This window comes from Schistocerca nitens, chromosome 1, assembly GCF_023898315.1.
Source record: "Schistocerca nitens isolate TAMUIC-IGC-003100 chromosome 1, iqSchNite1.1, whole genome shotgun sequence".
Lineage (NCBI taxonomy): Eukaryota > Metazoa > Arthropoda > Insecta > Orthoptera > Acrididae > Schistocerca > Schistocerca nitens.
The window spans coordinates 88,495,013-88,513,985 of record NC_064614.1 but is presented as its reverse complement, the minus strand read 5'-3'; the positions used below and the strand labels follow the sequence as shown (position 1 = coordinate 88,513,985).

At 43.6% G+C, this 18,973-nt stretch overlaps 1 protein-coding gene across 3 annotated transcripts in view; it reads left to right on the top strand.

Annotated features, from left to right (window-relative positions):
- The window catches only part of LOC126241393 (scoloptoxin SSD14-like), a 483,336-nt gene that overhangs the window by 248,494 nt on the left and 215,869 nt on the right, over positions 1-18,973 (top strand). Inside the window, exon 1 of one of the 3 annotated variants that reach the window (XM_049948002.1) lies at positions 6,459-6,577. The exons of the other annotated variants lie outside the window; for them this stretch is intronic. The gene's annotated coding sequence lies outside the window, so the exon portion shown is untranslated. Of the gene's footprint in view, positions 1-6,458; positions 6,578-18,973 lie in introns of those variants that run through there. 3 annotated transcript variants of the gene reach the window in all.

Genomic DNA, 18,973 nt, shown 5'->3' with positions numbered 1-18,973 from the left:
TTTCTCCGCTCAGGGACTAGGTGTTGTGTTGTCCTAATCACCATCATTTCATTCCCATTGACGCGCAAGTCACCGAAGTGGCGTCAGATCGAAAGACTTGCACCCGGCGAACGGTCTACCGGAAGGGAGGCCCTAGTCTCACGACATTTACATTTTTTTACATTTTGAATATTCTCTCCAAAAAGATATTCAAGACTATACCGGTTACGTGGCACTAATTTAGTGACGAAGTACAGTATCACAGTTCGCGGTCTACTCAAGGCTACAAGTTTGCGCACAGACATAAACAGATACCGGGTAATTCCCTGTCCAGCGTGGCGGGGAATTTCATGCTTGCTTCTCCACAGATAACATAGAAGGAAAGTTCACGAAAGTCAGAGAACTGAAGAATATGCAAATCAACACAGATACCACATCACCATAAATTCGTCGTTCGACTTTGTTCTTTCAGTAGCGGTGCACTCCATGCTTTGGCAATTATGTTATTGTAATTACACAAGCAGATGTTCTTCCCATCGCCGATACAGTCAATTACAATAACTGGCCTTTTTTGTCTCAGATGCATTTTTAGAACAAGATATAAAAAGAAATGATACAGTGCTTCACAAAAAAAAAAGAAAAGAAACACTGAAGCACCCAAAAGACATGATCGGATATCAATATAACTTCGTACATGTGATTAGTCAGTTCACAGGTTTTTTTTTACATTAATTTATCGTTTTCCATGGATCCCTTGGCGAGAAGTCTCTGGGATGTGGAAAGAGTGAAGGTTTTTTTTTTTTTTTTTTTTTTAACTCAAATACATGGATATTGTACAATTCAAATGCAGGCAGAGTTATGAGCTCTAATCCTTGTGAATATATTTATCGATGGAGTGGAAGGAGTTGGCCAACAGGAAGTTCTTTAATTCACTCTGAAACAGATCTTTATCACTTACAAGACCTTTGATATGCTCTGTTAAGTTATTGAATATATGACTACCCATGTATTTGACTCCTTTTTCTACTAATGTTAAACTTTTATATTCTTTACACAAATTGTTTATGGTTCTGGTATTATAACCATGTTTTGCACTAGCTTCTGTAAAAAAGATACATGTTGGAAACAACAAAAGACATCAATGAGTATATGTACTGAAAAATAGTAATTAGAATACCAAGTATCTCAAAGACGTCTCTGCGTGATAATCTAGGACTGACAGCAGATATATTTCTAATGACTCGTTTCTGAATTTTGAAAATGTTCTCTTTGTGGGAGGATTTTTCCCCAAAATATGATTCCATAACTCATTAGTGAATGGAAATAGGCCGAATAAACTAACTTCTTCATTTTTAAATCACCTATTTCTGCTATCGTGCGTACTGCAAATGTAGCTGAAATCTGGCATTTCGTTAAGTCTAATTTTCCAGTTTAGGTTGTGGTCAAATTGTAGCCATAAAAAGTTTGACAAGTCTACAGGTTTAATTTTGTGTTCATATAAGTTTCTTTGTTGCCAATTATGAGTTATGAGTTCTCAGTCCGCTCATCGCTGCATAGTTTCACTCAGTGTCCAGCATTCGAGCATCGTTCGTACAGTCATCTTTGCGACTCGTTCTAGTGGTGTTTCTTCTGCAGCTTTGCATCAGAATGAGTGATGTTATGCGTAACAGTTTTTACGAACTTTTAAGTGAATAAGAAGAATGACAGTAATTTTTATGCAGGTGCTGAGCAATATAATATTCTGTAAAGTGAAGTGAAAAATGCAAAAATTGTTTCCAATAAAAAATCTGTTCACTGCAGACGTTTGAAGCTATATGATGTTCTCAAAATCGGAGGTGAAGGGAAACTCATAGCACCAGCGTCTACTGGAAAAGAAGAAATTCGTTATTACGTTCGTTTTGGTGATCTTTTTAACGTACTGCAAGAGACCCATTTGCTATAGACAATGGCGGTCGAACACAGATTATTGTGGAACTGAATCGTAAGTACAAGAATGTGACCGTTCAGTCAATCGTTACTTATTTGAGATTATGTGAACCATGTCAGAAAAAGCAAAAAACACTGAAAAGGGGTGTTGTAGTGAAACCTGTCATACAAAGTGAAATGAATTCGCGATGCCAAACTGACTTAATCGACATGCAGGCAAACCAAGACAATAAGTCGATGTTCATAATTGTATACCAAGATCATTTGACAAAATTTGTTATCCTCCACGCACTAACTTCTAAAAGCGCTGATGAAATAGCAAGTAATCTTTTGGAAATTTTTATCACCTTTGTTGCCCCAAGTATCCTTCATTCTGATAATGATAGAGAGTTTTGTAACCAAGTCATTCAAAGTTTATGTGGGTTGTGGAGTGATATAATGACAGTCCACGGGAAGCCGAGCCACAGTCAGTCTCAGGGATCAGTCGAAAGAGCAAATCAAGACATCGAAAATATGTTACCATCTTGGATGGAAACAAATGAAACATCAAAATGGTCTGAAGGGAAAAGGTTTGTGCAAGCAAAGAAAAATAGGGCTTATCATGAAGCGATCGGATGTTCACCATATGAAGACATATCTGGGGTTCCAATGAAAATGGGCATTGCGACCTCAGTTGTTCCACATGATTTAATAAAAAATATAAACATTGAAGAAGACTTGGAAACAATGTTAAACACCACCTCCAATGACTCACAGGAAACTCAAAATGACGGCCAAGGAATTGATGACAGTGAATCAATTACTGGAACAGAAGGAACGGAGGTAGAAAGTGCGGCTGCAGCAGACGAAAAAGCACCAGAGACCCAGGATTTGACAACAGTTAACAACGAGGCACCGGCACCAGCTGATGGTTGTGACGAGGCGCTGACAACTTCCAACAGTGTTAATGAAGTGAAACGGATCAGAAAAGCTGCCAAAGAAGGTCTTCAATTGCAGGCGAAGAAAATGAAAGCAGCCTCGTGTAACAAAATTCCAAAACATTCAGTCGGACGGAATGTGAGAATTAAAGTACCGGATGTAGACAGGGGTAAAAATTGATGCAAAATCTGTAATAGCAGTAGTGATAAATATTTAGGATGACGAATTTTATCAGCTTGGTACCAGAGCTGGTAAACTCAAGTCATTGTACACTAGGAACCAATTTAAATTGTGCAAGGATAATTTTATCAACGTCGAAGAAGTACTATGGGAAGTGGCTGCCAAACAACCTTTTGTTGGAGGACAAGGGTTCAAAAAGGGCACTTGCTTAAAAAGGTGTTCAACTAAAAAATGTTTGTATAAATCGTCTTCCATATTATGTAATTCGAAATACCACAATGGTCAGCCTTGTTTTAACAAAAATTAACGTTCATAAGGTAACATTTTTTACAACATTTTTCACTAATATGGAATTTTGCTCATTATAATCACATTGGAATACAAGAATGTTTAAAATACGTAAATTTACAATAAATAGAAACTATTTCAATAAATTCCTAAGCAGATTTTTTAACTGAGTACTGTTGGTATGGATACATCCAAAGATTTACCAACATCTCCTGGGAAAAGTTCGAAATCTATGAATATAATAAGAAATTTCGGACTTTTACCACACCGTGTTAGTAAGTCTTAGATTTCAGCAGTTAATTCTAGGATTCACCAATCATCTTACTTTTACCGTAACATTAACACTTTAATGGAAGATTACGCCTCTTAACGAGAACATTATGATAGCCTTCTAAATTTTTTAATTCGGCCAATAATTATATGAGATACTGAATATAAATTTTTTTTCTTGCCCCTTGAAGCTGTCGGATACGCAACCTACAACTCGGTTCTGGTTACTTTGGCCGTTCACTAATGTACACTACTGGCCATTAAAATAGCTACACCAAGAAGAAATGCAGATGATAAACGGGTATTCATTGGACAAACATATTATACTAGAACTAATATGTGATTGCATTTTAACAATCACCTCTGGCCGTAATAACGGCCTCGATACGCCTGGGCATTGAGTCAAACGGAGCTTGGATGGCGTGTACAGGTACAGCTGCCCATGCAGCTTCAACGTGATACCACAGTTCGTCAACAGTAGTGACTGGCGTATTGTGACGAGCCAGTTGCTCGGCCTCCATTGACCAGACGTTTTCAATTGATGAGAGGTCAGGAGAATGTGCTGGCCAGGTCAGCAGTCGAACATTTTCTGTGGCCAGAAAGGCCCGTACAGGACCTCCAACATGCGGTCGTGCATTATCCTGCTGAAATGTAGGGTTTAGCAGGGATCGAATGAAGGGTAGAGCCACGGGTCGTAACACATCTGAAATGTAACGTCCACTGTTCAAACTGCCGTCAATGCGAACAAGAGGTAACCGAGACGTGTGACCAATGGCACCCCATACCATCATGCCGGGTGATACGCCAGTATGGCGATGACGAATACACGCTTCCAATGTGCGTTCACCGCGATGTCGCCAAACACGGATGCGACCATCATGATGCTGTAAACAGAACCCGTATTCATCCGAAAAAAAGACGTTTTGCCATTAGTGCACCCAGGTTAGTCGTTGAGTACACCATCGCAGGCGCTCCTGTCTGTGATGCAGCGTCAAGGGTAACCGCAGCCATGGTCTCCGAGCTGATAGTCCATGCTGCAGAAAACGTCGTCGAACTGTTAGTGCAGATGGTTGTTGTCTTGCAAACTCCCCATTTGTGGACTCGGGGATCGACACGTGGCTGCACGATCCATTACAGCCTGCGGATAAGATGCCTGTTGATGTGTCGACAGAAGTGCCGACACAGTGTGGTTTGAGGAGACCGATATGCACGCTATAAGCTCACGAAGGATGGCGTGAGGTCTGAAACAGGATACGTAATGAATGCTATAAAGAAAAGTACGTAGCTTCTGGAATACTTAACTTTAATCCATCCTTGTTGTACATCGCTCTTGACAATACAAGTGAGACTCTGTAGATACATGCAAATTGCGCCTTGCTAGGTCGTAGCCATGGACTTAGCTGAAGGCTATTCTAACTATCTGCTCTGCAAATGAGCGAGGCTTCGTCAGTGTGCATCGCTAGCTACGTCGTCCGTACAACTGGGGCGAGTGCTCGTAAGTCTCTCGAGACCTGCCGTGTGGTGGCGCTCGGTCTGCTATCACTGACAGTGGCGACATGCGGGTCCGACATGTACTAATGGACCGCGGCCGATTTAAAGCTACCACTTAGCAAGTGTGGTGTCTGGCGGTGACACCACACCTGTCATCTCGACTGCTAGTGATACGAGGCCGTTGGGATGCAGCACGGCGTTCTGTATTACCCTCTTGAACCCGCCGATTCCATATTCTGCTAAAAGTAATTGGATCTCGACCAACGCGAGCAGCGTAGTCGTGATAGGCTACAATCCGACCTTTATCAAAGTCGGAAACGTGATGGTACGCATTTCTCCTCCTTACACGAGGCATCGCAACGACTTTTCACCAGGCAACGTCGGTCAAATGCTGTTTGTGTATGAGAAATTGGTTGGAAACTTTCCTCATGTCAGCACGTTGAAGGTGTCGCCACCGGCGCCAAGCTTGTGTTAATGCTCTGAAAAGCTGATCATTTGCATATCACATCATCTTGTTTCTGTCGGTTAACGCCGGCCGAGGTGGCCGAGCGGTTCTACGCGCTACAGTCTGGAACCGCGCGAACGCTAGGTCGCAGGTTCGAATCCTGCCTCGGGCATGGATGTGTGTGATCTCCTTAGGTTAGTTGGGGTTAAGTTGTAGGGGACTGATGACCTGAGAAGTTAAGTCCCATAGAGCTCAAAGCCATTTGACCTGTCGGTTAAATTTCGCGTCTGTAGCACGTGATCTTCCTGGTGTAGTAATTTTAATGGCCAATAGTGTATTTCAATAAATTCCTAAGCTGATTTTTTTAATGAATACTGTTTTACCAGTTGGTATGGGTACATCCAAAGATTTACGAACGTCTCTTGGGAAAAGTTCGAAATCTACGAATATAATAAGAAATTTCGGACTTTTATCACACTGTGATGGTAAGTCTTAGGTTTCAGCAGTTAATTCTAGCATTTACCAATCATCTTACTTTTACAGTAACATTAACACTTTAATGGAAAATAACACCTCTTAACGTGCACATTATAATAGCCCTTTAAATTTTTAAATTCGCCCAATAATTATATGAGGAACAGAATATCGAATTTTTTGTTGCCCCGTGAAGCTGTCGGATACGCAACCTGCAACTCGTCTTTGGTTACTTTGGCCGTTTATTAATGTAGACGGCGCTAAGGAGGGGCAGCGTGGAACGTGTTGGTGACCTCAGTACTGCTGGACCTGCCTTTCGACAGAACGTCTCACACTGAAAAGTGCTGGCGAAGGATGCGACTCCCTCCGCCTTGTCAGCGCTTCGACGTGTGGACGCACGGTGCCAGGCGGACGTATCGCCGCAGGCCTGCTAGCGGCTTATCGCTAAACAGGCGGTGCATGCTCGGGGCACTTAAAGGCTGCCGGCGTTTCGCCAGTTAGCGGTCGTCTGCCACGGACGGCGTGCAGTTCGGCGCCGTCGCCGCTTCGTGTCGCACGTCACCACCACTGCAGGCGCTCTGTCGTCACCATCCTCCGTTGTTTTCGGTGAGTGTACCGGTGTACCGCAAAAGCTGTGTTTTGTTTCACACTTCTCTAGGTTGATGCGATACCCCGCGAATTCTTCTCCTGTGCCAGGCTCAGGAAGACCTGTGAAGGGTCCACAATTGATACACCGAATGGCAGTCGGCCATGAACATAAAGAAATGTAATGTAGTGCGCGTAGCTCCGACAGGTTTAAAGGCTATTTCGGGAGTACCCCAAGGAACTATTAAGGAGTCCTCACACGCTCAATATTTATTGAGCGATACTATTATGCAATAATATTAACCGTCTGAGAGCGGTAGCGACGCCTTGCGCAGTGTACTGAAGGATACTGCAGAGCTTTAAAAACATTGACGCCCTCTTAATACAGGGTGAGTCACTAACTGTTGCCAACTAGAATAACTTCGAAATTATGATAGTAGCCAAAAACTTTGCTGGACAAATGTTGCATGGGGCAACGGGGGCCATAATATGACATTCGTTTTTTGTTGTTAGGTGCGGTCGCTTCAGAGATGTGAAGGTCAACTTTGTTTTTTAAATGGGATGCTACGGTTTGGTACTTACTGTCTGATAGCGGCCATCGAGACAAATCCAATGATGTGTAACAGTAAGGTCTTTGCAGGTTAACGAAGGTCAGAAAGGTGGCATGAACGTCCATTTACAGTTGTTCGAAGTGATGACCATTAGCATCAAATGGTTCAAATGCCTCTGAGCACTATGGGACTAAACTTCTGAGGTCATCTGTCCCATAGAACTCAGAACTACTTAAACCCAACTAGCCTAAGGACGTCACACACATCCATGCCCGAGGCAGGATTCGAACCTGCGACCGCAACGGTTACGCGGTTCCAGACTGTAGCGCCTAGAACCGCTCGGCTATTCCGGCCGGCCTGACCATTAGTATCAATGCAGTGCTGCAATCTTCTTATCACAGGTTTAGTGGTATTCCGCATCATTGCGAAACTTATCGAACCACATGCTCTGATAGTTCTCTCTCCTATATCTGCAAATAGTATTTCTCTGCCTCGTGATGACTGGGTGTTGTGTGCTATCCTTAGGTTAGTTAGGTTTAAGTAGTTCTGAGTTCTAGGGGACTGATGACCATAGATGTTAAGTCCCATAGTGCTCAGAGCCATTTGAACCATTTTTTTTTTTTTTTTTTTTTTTTTTTTTTTGCAAATAGTAAATATTCACCCAATACGGCGTATCCATCTAACGTGCAATTGACATGTAAACACCATTCGACGGTTTCACAGTACAACACAAATAGGAACGGTAAGACTAGTATCGTCGACTCAAGGGAAGGTGAATCTACATCTACATCTACATCTACATCCATACTCCGCAAGCTACCCGACGGTGTGTGGCGGAGGGTTGAGTACCTCAATTGGTTCTCCCTTCTATTCCAGTCTCCTATCGTTTGTGGAAAGAAAGATTGTCGGTATGCCTCTGTGTGGGCTCTAATCTCTCTGATTTTATCCTCATGGTCTCTTCGTGAGATATACGTAGGAGGGTGCAATATACTGCTTGACTCCTCGGTGAAGGTATGTTCTCGAAACTTCAACAAAAGCCCGTACCGAGCTACTGAGCGTCTCTCTGGCAGTCTCCCACTGGAGTTTATCTATTATCTCTGTAACGCTTTCGCGATTACTAAATGAAGAGCAAGTCGATATGCTTCTCATTTACGGAGAATGTCAAGGAAATTCATGAGAGTTAGTGACTTACACGCTGGAAGATATCCTCAACGTACTCACCCTACACGTCGTAAATTTAAATATGTGTATGGTAAATTGAGAACAACTGGGTATTTAACGCATCGGAAACATATCCGCCGAAGGAAAGTTGCTAACGAGGAAACAGAAATTGGTACTCTTGCCACTGTGGTTCGCGTCAAATCGCAAGGGAATCTGGCATGAGCCAGAGTACTGTTATTCGTTTTCTGCACCGCCATAAATATCATCCTTACCGTATCAGTCTCCAGCAAGAATTAACTGGTACGGATTGTATGCGTCGCATTGAAATGGTTCAAATGGCTCTAAGCACTATGGGACCTAACATCTGACGTCAACAGTCCCCTAGACTTAGAACTACTTAAACCTAACTAACCTAAGGACATCACACATATCCATGCCCGAGGCAGGATACGAACCTGCGACCGCAGCAGCAGCGCGGTTCCGGACTGAAGCGCCTAGAACCATTCGGCCACAACGGCCAGTGTCGCATTGAATTCTGTCAATGGGCTCAACTTCAGATTCAGAGGGATGACACATTTATTAATTTGATTTTCTTTACTGACGAGGATACATTTGCGAAGCATGGAAATGTTAATTTGCATGACATGCATTACTGAGCAACTGAAAATCCATGTTGGCTGCGGGAAGTTGCACTCCAAAAACCGTGGTCGGTGAATTTATGGTGTGGGACTCTGGAGGACAGAATTACAGGCTCCTATTTCATTGAAGATAATCTCATTGGTACGAAGTACACCAAAATCCTTCAAGAAACATTAGGTCTGTTACTGGAAGAAATACCTTTAGGAACAAGGAACAGAATGTGGTATCAACACGACGGTGCCCGGCACATTTTTTGCTGATGGCTAGAAATGAGTTGCAGAAACAATTCCCAAATCGTTGGATTGGACGCGGAGGAGATGTGTCGTGGCCGGCTCGTTCGCCAGACTTGACGTCTTTGGATTTTTTCTTATGGGTATTCGTAAAGGACATTGTTTATAAAGACGTTCCAACTACACCTGCAGATATGCGAGAGAGAATTGTCAGCGCATATGCTTCGATAAATGCCGATATGACAAGGAAAACACTCAATCCATGATAAGAAGATTGCAGCACTGCATTGATACTAAGCATCATGATACTTCGAACATCTTCTGTAAATGGACGTTCACGGCACCTTTGTGGCCTTCATTGGTCTTCAAAGACCTTACTCTTACACATCATTGGATTCGTCTTGATAGCCGCTATCAAAAAACCAACGTCATATTATGGCCCCCGTTGTCCCATGCTACATTTGTGCCACAAACTTCTCAGCTCCTGTCATACTTTCGGAGTTATTCTTGGTGGCAATAGTTAGTGACTCACCCTGTATATTAAGCAATATATTGCACGGCATAAGGGTGATATCGTGGAATACACAGCAGTTCCTGCCCAGACTTCCTGACTTTCGGACGTGCACACAACTGATACAGCAGCGCCGTGCGGACATGAATACTTCAGGAAAGAGAGTTAAAAGAAATTCGTAATAACTGACGGAAAGTCATCCCGTAAAACAGAAGTAATATCTTGGATTCCCAAAGAAAGTGTAACAAGCCCTCTGCTGTTTCCTATCTGCATAAACGATTTAGGAGACAGCCATGGCAGCTCTGTTAGATTGATTACAGAGGATTCTGTCACTGGCCGTCTTGCAAAGACAACAGATGATCCAAGCCGTTTGCAAAATGATACAAAGAAGATATCTGTATGGTAAAAAAAGTGGCCAGTGACTCTAAATAATGGATTTTTTGAAGTCATAAAAAAAATGGCTCTGAGCACTATGGGACTTAACATCTTAGGTCATCAGTCCCCTAGAACGTAGAACTACTTAAACCTAACTAACCTAAGGACATCACACACATCCATGCCCGAGGCAGGATTCGAACCTGCGACCGTAGCAGTCCCGCGGTTCCGGACTGCAGCGCCTAGAACCGCACGGCCACAGCGGCCGGCTGAAGTCATCCAAGTGAGTACTAAGAGGAGTCCGCTATCTTTCGGTTACACGATAAATCAACCAAATCTAAAGACTATAAATTCAACTAAATACTTAGATATTACAACTACAAATAACTTATATTGAAACGATCACATAGATAATGTTATGGGGAAGCAAAGCAAAGACTGCGATTCATTGGAAGAACTCTTACAAACTTCAACACTTCTACTACAGAGGCTGCTTACACTACGCATGTCTGTCCTCTTCTGGAGTTTTGCTGTGCGGTGCGGGATTCGCATCGGATAGGGTTGACCGAGGACATCGAAAAACTTCAAAGAAGGGTATGTCGTTTTGTATCATCGCAAAACAGGAGAAGGAGTGCCACGGATAAGATACACGAATTGGGACGGCAGTCATGAAAACAAAAGCATGACATCCTCTGAAATTTCAGTCACCAACTTTCTCCTCAGAATGCGAAGAGCCTCTATAAGTTGCTGAGTAAGTCATGTCCAAGCTCCGAGGATCGTGAAGGCATATCACATCCATTCGGTCCGAGGCTGGTAAAGCACAGTGGTGTCCAAGCCAACATTCGTTTGAGGCAAATGTGTATTTTTATCTAACTTTGTGGCTGAAGGCACTTCCTGTCGCCACAGTTAACCTAAGGGACGGAAGTTGTGTGTGCAGAGTTTCTCTCCACCAAAACTACGGTTCGGTCGTTTTGGTACAACACATAAATGACGCAGTAAATTGTGGGATTACCGGTAGTATTGTATGTTTGTTTGATTTGGGGAATGGGACCAAATACCAAGGTCATCTGCCTCATCGGATTAGGGAAGGATGGGGAAGGAGTTCGGCCGTGCCCTTTGAAAGGAACCATCCCAGCATTTGAAGCGATTTGGCGATTTAGGGAAATCAAACAAAACCTAAATCGGAATGGCAGGACCTGGGTTTGAACCGTCGTCCTCCCAAATGCGGGTCAAGTGTGCTAACCACTGCCGGCCGTGGTGGCCGTGCGGTTCTAGGCGCTTCAGTCTGGAACCGCGTGACCGCTACGGTCGCAGGTTCGAATCCTACCTCGGGCATGGATGTGTGTGATGTCCTTAGGTTAGTTAGGTTTAAGTAGTTCTAAGTTCTAGGGGACTGATGACCACAGCAGTTAAGTCCCATAGTGCTCAGAGCCATTTGAACCATTTGAACCTCGCCCGGTCCCAGTAGCATTGGTTGGTAAGATTGGTAGGGAAAGAAATTAAACGAATGTATGTGAGAGAAACCGGGAGCCGACGACGTCTATCTCTCTCTCTCTCTCTTTCCCTCTCTCTCTCTCTCTCTCTCTCTCTCTCTGTCTCTCTCCCACTTTTTTGCTTATATTTAGAACCGCAAATCGTACAGTGTTAGTCCATTATGTATTCTATATGTTTAAAAAAGATAAATATTATTTTATAAGTAATAAAAATTTCTTTTGATGCAAGTATAGTTTGCTTTTGCTTCTGCCTTTGTCCTGCATCAAGCGCAAGATCAAGTACTGATTTGGCATGATTAATTCTAAGGGGTGGACAGATACACTTCCTGCCACTACCCCATACCCCCCGGGATTGAATTAATGTACCTCAGCCGTCTGCGTCTAGTGTAAATCATGAAATATTGCGAATGTGTTGCAAATGTCGGCGAGTCATGTGACTGAGGCGGGACGTGGGAACTATCCCGGTATTCACCCAGTGGGATGTGGAAAACCGCCGAAAAACCACATCCAGGCTGCCAGGCACACCAGGCCTCGTCGTTAATCCGCTGGCCGGATTCGATCAGGGCTGGCGGGCCTCCCTGGGTCCAGGAAGCAGCGCGTTAGCGCTCTCGGCTACCCTGGCGGGTATTGATGCAAGTACAGTGTACATGCACAAACTTTATGTTATGTGTATTATTACTGTTGTTTCTTGTACTCAATAGAACGTTCTCCATTACGACCAAATACAAAAGTTTTCTGTTGTTACTGACAAGTGCGAAAGTTGTTTATGAATAACAGAAACATGTTTTTGTTTAAGTTCGATAAAGTGTTTAAGCGATGCCTGACGTGTGTTTGTTTTGCGTCCTTTTTTAGCTTTATATTTTTTTTAGAAAATTGCTTTTTTTTAGTGCTATACTGTAAATGTGTACTATTTTCATTTTTACTGCATCAATCTGTTTCACGCTACAAATCAAAAATTTTCGAATAAAACATTGTCAGTTTCAGTTTTGCAACTGTGGAGAACAGAAATGTTCTTTAGATTAAGCGACCCTTTATTTGTCCCTACTGTTGTGGACTGTTCGCCGCTTTCACTTTCTAGGGGAATCTAATAGGACACTGATATCATATGCAACCAAAGCGATTGAAATAAGGAATCGCCCCATAAGTATCAAACACACACAACATACAGGTAACGCGGTTAACTGACTAAAGCTACTAGGATAACTAGCGTAGTCCACGCTCACTTGTCATAGTCTACAGCAGTCTACCGTAGTCTCCAGACGAATGGCACAGTATCTTTGTAGTAGATTGACTGGAATAGTATCTTTACAGGTCAAAAGCTAAACACGCAGAACTGGTGTGTAACTCCCACATTTATTGGCTCGTATTTCCAGAAAGAATTTTCACCAAAAAGGAACTATTTTAATTACAATAACTCTATATCGTGCACATTATTGTTACAGAGGTATACATTTTTAGAAACTTGAGAATTATAGTTACAAGAATATACTATTTGTTATACAAATGTTACTCACTTTCATGAAAGAACGTTCTAGAATGCGAAGTCTTTTGTTAAGAGTAAGCAACTTATTGTTGGAAATGGAAAATTTGTTTTTCAAAGATGAAGAAGAGGAGGTTTCTACTGAGGTATGGCAAGGCTAATCCAAACAACGTTCGCCTGTGTAGAAATTTTAGGCAGTACATATTTTGTAAGCATCAAATTTTATCGTATTTCTTTAAATAAAAAGTTTTAATAAAACTAATTAAACTTTTACAATCAGAAAACTCATAACTAAGTACTGAGTAACGAAGTTTGATGTGAAACTTCTTTAATAAAATTTCGACAATTTCTGGACGATATCAACTGTACAGAACGTATTTAACAGATAGTCCTCCTCTTTAATTACTCCCTTTATTTCAAAATACACGTGAGGATGACTCTTTATTACTAACGTTAAATATACGTCTTGTACTACAGATCGAACAAAAAACTTACTTTTATTAGTTCCAACACATGGTAAAGAGAATAATTACTTATATGTGATCACATGTATCGCATAATTCATAAATGAGTTAGTATCGAGAGGTTTGATAGGTAGTGTTATCGAATACCGTAATAATGTGAATATACCATCCTCCCTCCCCCCCTCCCCTCCGCTCCTGATACGCTTCAGCGTGCACCAAGCTCTATTAGTCATCATATGTTAACTGTTTGTGTATCTTATTTTACGAGGTAGAGATTTGAAACCAGTCCAGTTTTAGCCTATAGGAACGAGGAAAACTCTAAATACCAGCAGGCTGGCCGATATATCAGCCAACTGCCATGACGCACCGTACTGTTCCTGTCTTGGTATATGTCACCTCCCTGGTTCGTAAGTCAGCCTTTTGCACGTTAAGCTGTACCAGGTCTTTGTTAAATACAGCTTTACCTTACCCTGACGTACAGGGAAAACGCCAGCTTGTCACCTACTGCTAATTTTATGTTGTTTCCTTGCTTCTAACACTGCATAGCTGTCTCCGCTTTACGTTTCGCGGGAGATCGCAACTTTAAAAGTAATAAGAAGCACTTTAGTAAAGTAACATGATTTAGTACCTGCTAGTGCTAAATAATGAGAGTGGTTTTGAAGCAGATGATAGCGTGCAAATTAGTGATAATGCGACTCCATTCTACAGACAATCTGCAAGCTCACTGTTAAGTAGCGATAAGCCATGCTACACTGCGGGCTCACTTCAAGGGCGGAGTGATAAGAGATAAACAAAGGGACGACAAGGTCGTAACTGGATCTGCATCTTATTCAGGATTCATTGCTGTCACTATCACTGGTAAGTGTCCAAACAACTCTGGTAGCACTTCTTAGCATTTCAAATTTAAATAGATTTATTTCTCTGTGAACAACTCTGATTTATAAAACATCGTCAATACATATATAACTGTAAAAGTAGTTTATATACAAGGATCATCAAAAAATTAAGCTTTTCCTTTTTTTAAATAAACATACACTCCTGGAAATTGAAATAAGAACACCGTGAATTCATTGTCCCAGGAAGGGGAAACTTTATTGACACATTCCTGGGGTCAGATACATCACATGATCACACGGACAGAACCACAGGCACATAGACACAGGCAACAGAGCATGCACAATGTCGGCACTAGTACAGTGTATATCCACCTTTCGCAGCAATGCAGGCTGCTATTCTCCCATGGAGACGATCGTAGAGATGCTGGATGTAGTCCTGTGGAACGGCTTGCCATGCCATTTCCATCTGGCGCCTCAGTTGGACCAGCGTTCGTGCTGGACGTGCAGACCGCGTGAGACGACGCCTCATCCAGTCCCAAACATGCTCAATGGGGGACAGATCCGGAGATCTTGCTGGCCAGGGTAGTTGACTTACACCTTCTAGAGCACGTTGGGTGGCACGGGATACATGCGGACGTGCATTGTCCTGTTGGAACAGCAAGTTCCCTTGCCGGTCTAGGAATGGTAGAACGATGGGTTCTATGACGGTTTGGATGTACCGTGCACTATTCAGTGTCCCCTCGACGATCACCAGTGGTGTACGGCCAGTGTAGGAGATCGCTCCCCACACCATGATGCCGGGTGTTGGCCCTGTGTGCCTCGGTCGTATGCAGTCCTGATTGTGGCGCTCACCTGCACGGCGCCAAACACGCATACGACCATCATTGGCACCAAGGCAGAAGCGACTCTCATCGCTGAAGACGACACGTCTCCATTCGTCCCTCCATTCACGCCTGTCGCGACACCACTGGAGGCGGGCTGCACGATGTTGGGGCGTGAGCGAAAGACGGCCTAACGGTGTGCGGGACCGTAGCCCAGCTTCATGGAGATGGTTGAGAATGGTCCTCGCCGATACCCCAGGAGCAACAGTGTCCCTAATTTGCTGGGAAGTGGCGGTGCGGTCCCCTACGGCACTGCGTAGGATCCTACGGTCTTGGCGTGCATCCGTGCGTCGCTGCGGTCCGGTCCCAGGTCGACGGGCACGTGCACCTTCCGCCGACCACTGGCGACAACATCGATGTACTGTGGAGACCTCACGCCCCACGTGTTGAGCAATTCGGCGGTACGTCCACCCGGCCTCCCGCATGCCCACTATACGCCCTCGCTCAAAGTCCGTCAACTGCACATACGGTTCACGTCCACGCTGTCGCGGCATGCTACCAGTGTTAAAGACTGCGATGGAGCTCCGTATGCCACGGCAAACTGGCTGACACTGACGGCGGCGGTGCACAAATGCTGCGCAGCTAGCGCCATTCGACGGCCAACACCGCGGTTCCTGGTGTGTCCGCTGTGCCGTGCGTGTGATCATTGCTTGTACACACCCTCTCGCAGTGTCCGGAGCAAGTATGGTGGGTCTGACACACCGGTGTCAATGTGTTCTTTTTTCCATTTCCAGGAGTGTAGATTTATTTCTCTGTGAACAACTCTGATTTATAAGACATCGTCAATACATATATAACTGTAAAAGTATTTTATATACAACTATCATCAAAAAATTAAGCTTTTCCTTTTTTAAAATAAACATATTTAGCCGGACATATAGGGCATGCGCTACAGAACTACGAAATAATAATCATACACTATATGATCAAAAGCATCCGGACACCTTCCTGAAAATGATAAACAAGTTCGTGGCGCCCTCCATCGATAATTCTGGAATTCAGTATGGTGTTGGCCCACACTTCGCCCTGATGACAGCTTCCACTCTCGCAGGCATACGTTCAATCAGATGCTGGAAGTTTTCTTGGGGAATGGCAGCCCATTCTTCGCGGAGTGCAGCACTAAGGAGAGGTATGGATGTCGGTCGGTGAGGCATGACACGATGTCGGCGTTCCAAAACATTCCAGAGGTGTTCTGTACGATCCAGGTCAGGACTGTGTGCAAGCCAGTCCATTACAGGGATGATATTGTCGTGCAACCACTCCGCCAAAGGCCGTGCATTATGAACAGGTGCTCGATCGTGTTGAAAGATGCAATCGCCATCCCTGAATTGCTCTTCAACAGTGGGAAGCAAGGAGGTGATTCAAACATCAATATAGGCCTGTGTTGTGATAACGCCACGCAAACAATAAGGGATGCAGGCCCCCTCCGTGACAACCACAACCACACCACAACACCACCGCATTTTACTGTCGGGACTACACACGCTGGCAGATAACGTTCATTGGGCATTCGTCGTACCCACACCCTGCCATCGGATCGCTACATTGTGTACCGTGATTCGTCAATCCACACAACTTTTTGCCACTGTTCAATCGTCCAACGTTCACGCTCCTTACACCAAGCGAGGCATCGTTTGGCATTTACAGGTGTGATGTGCGGCTTATGAGCAGCCGCTCGACCATGAAACCCAAGTTTTCTCACGTCTCGCCTACATGCCATTGTACTTGCAGTGGATCCAGATGCATTTTGGAATTCCTGTGTTATGGTCTGGATAGATGTCTACCTATTGCACATTACGACCCTCTTCAACTGTCGGCGGTCTTTGTCAGTCAACAAACGAGGTCGGCCTGTGCGCTTTTGTGCTGTACGTGTCGATTCACGTTTCCACTTCACTATCACATCGGAAACAGTGGACCTAGGGATGTTTAGGAGTTTGGAAATCTCGCATACAGACGTATGACACAAGTGACACCCAATCACCTGACCACTTTTGAAGTCCGTGAGTTCTGCAGAGCGCCCCATTCTGCTCTCTCACGATATCTGACTATTGAGGTCGCTGATATGGAGTATCTGGCAGTAGGTGACAGCAGAATGCATCAAATATGAAAAACGTCTGTTTTTGGGGGTATCCGGATACTTTTGATCACATTGTGTATGATTGTTGGATAGGCCTTGACAGCTGTGAAAACCAAAAAAGAAGATTAAAAATGGTTCAAATGGCTCTCTAACCACTACGGCACTTAACATCTGAGGTCATCAGTCCCCTAGACGTAGAACTACTTAAACCTAGAATGAGATTTTCACTCTGCAGCGGAGTGTGCGCTGATATGAAACTTCCTGGCAGATTAAAACTGTGTGCCCGACCGAGACTCGAACTCGGGACCTTTGCCTTGGGCAAGTGCTGTACCAACTGAGCTACCGAAGCACGACTCACGCCCAGTACTCACAGCTTTACTTCTGCCAGTACATCGTCTCCTACCTTCCAAACTTTACAGAAGCTCTCATGCGAACCTTGCAGAAAGGATATTGCAGAGACATGATTTAGCCACAGCCTGGGGAATGTTGCCAGAATGAGATTTTCACTCTGCAGCGGAGTGTGCGCTGATATGGTACAACACTTGCCCGCGAAAGACATAGGTCCCGAGTTCGAGTCTCGGTCCGGCACACAGTTTTAATCTGCCAGGAAGTTTCATACTTAAACCTAACTAACCTAAGGACATCACCCACATCCATGCCCGAGGCTGGATTCAAACCTGCGACCGTAGCAGCAGCGCGTTTCGGGACTGAAGCGCCTAGAACCGCTCGGCCACAGCGGCCGGCCAAGAAGATTATTCAATACCAAAGAATAACCTTATGAAAAGCTGCAAGAGCTAGCACACGTACGCCAAACAACGCCGTATATGAAATAGCCAATATAAAACCGTATCGCATCCTACGTTAAGGCGATAGCCATGTTTGAACGCATGAAAAATGGATGATTTTTTAGATTTTTTAAAGTAAATGCTAAATGTTACGATATAACTTTATTCTTTACACTTTTATGTTTAAGAAATTATTTTTGTGTCCACATCGGATGCTCACTGTAGCGGTGGAAGAACCCATTGCAGCCGAAACATTGGTCATCGGCGGGTATCCTCCTATTGGACCTGTAACAAAATAATTTTGTTTGTCGTTTTCAATATTTTTCTGTCAGCATACATAGTAAAATTGAAAAATAGTAAGTTCTAGCATGAGGGAGACGTGTTGAAACTAATGTCATTTCCTTCAATCAAAACATCGAGACAAAAGCGTGCACAGAATGTGGACTTTTGAAGATATCGCAAAACAGCTACGCACGCTAACAGAGAATTCAGTTTAGATTAATGGAATCAAATTTCAGTAAAAATGGTATGCACCTTTCTCAGCTTACGTTTCCCGCCACTTTGAAAATTAAGGTTTTCAGAAAAAGGCATTTAAAGTTTTGGGCTACTTTTTCATTAATTAAGTTGAACATGCCTCTAGTCGTCGGGTGATGCTGAGGGAATTAGATTAGGAAATGAGACACTTCAAGTATTAAAGGAGTTTTGCTATTTGGGGAGCAAAATAACTGATGATGGTCGAAGTAGAGAGGATATAAAATGTAGACTGGCAATGGTGAGGAAAGCGTTTCTGAAGAAGAGAAATTTGTTAACATCGAGTATGGATTTAAGTGTCAGGAAGTCGTTTCTGAAAGTATTTGTATGGAGTGTAGCCATGTATGGAAGTGAAACATGGACAATAAATAGTTTGGACAAGAAGAGAATAGAAGATTTCGAA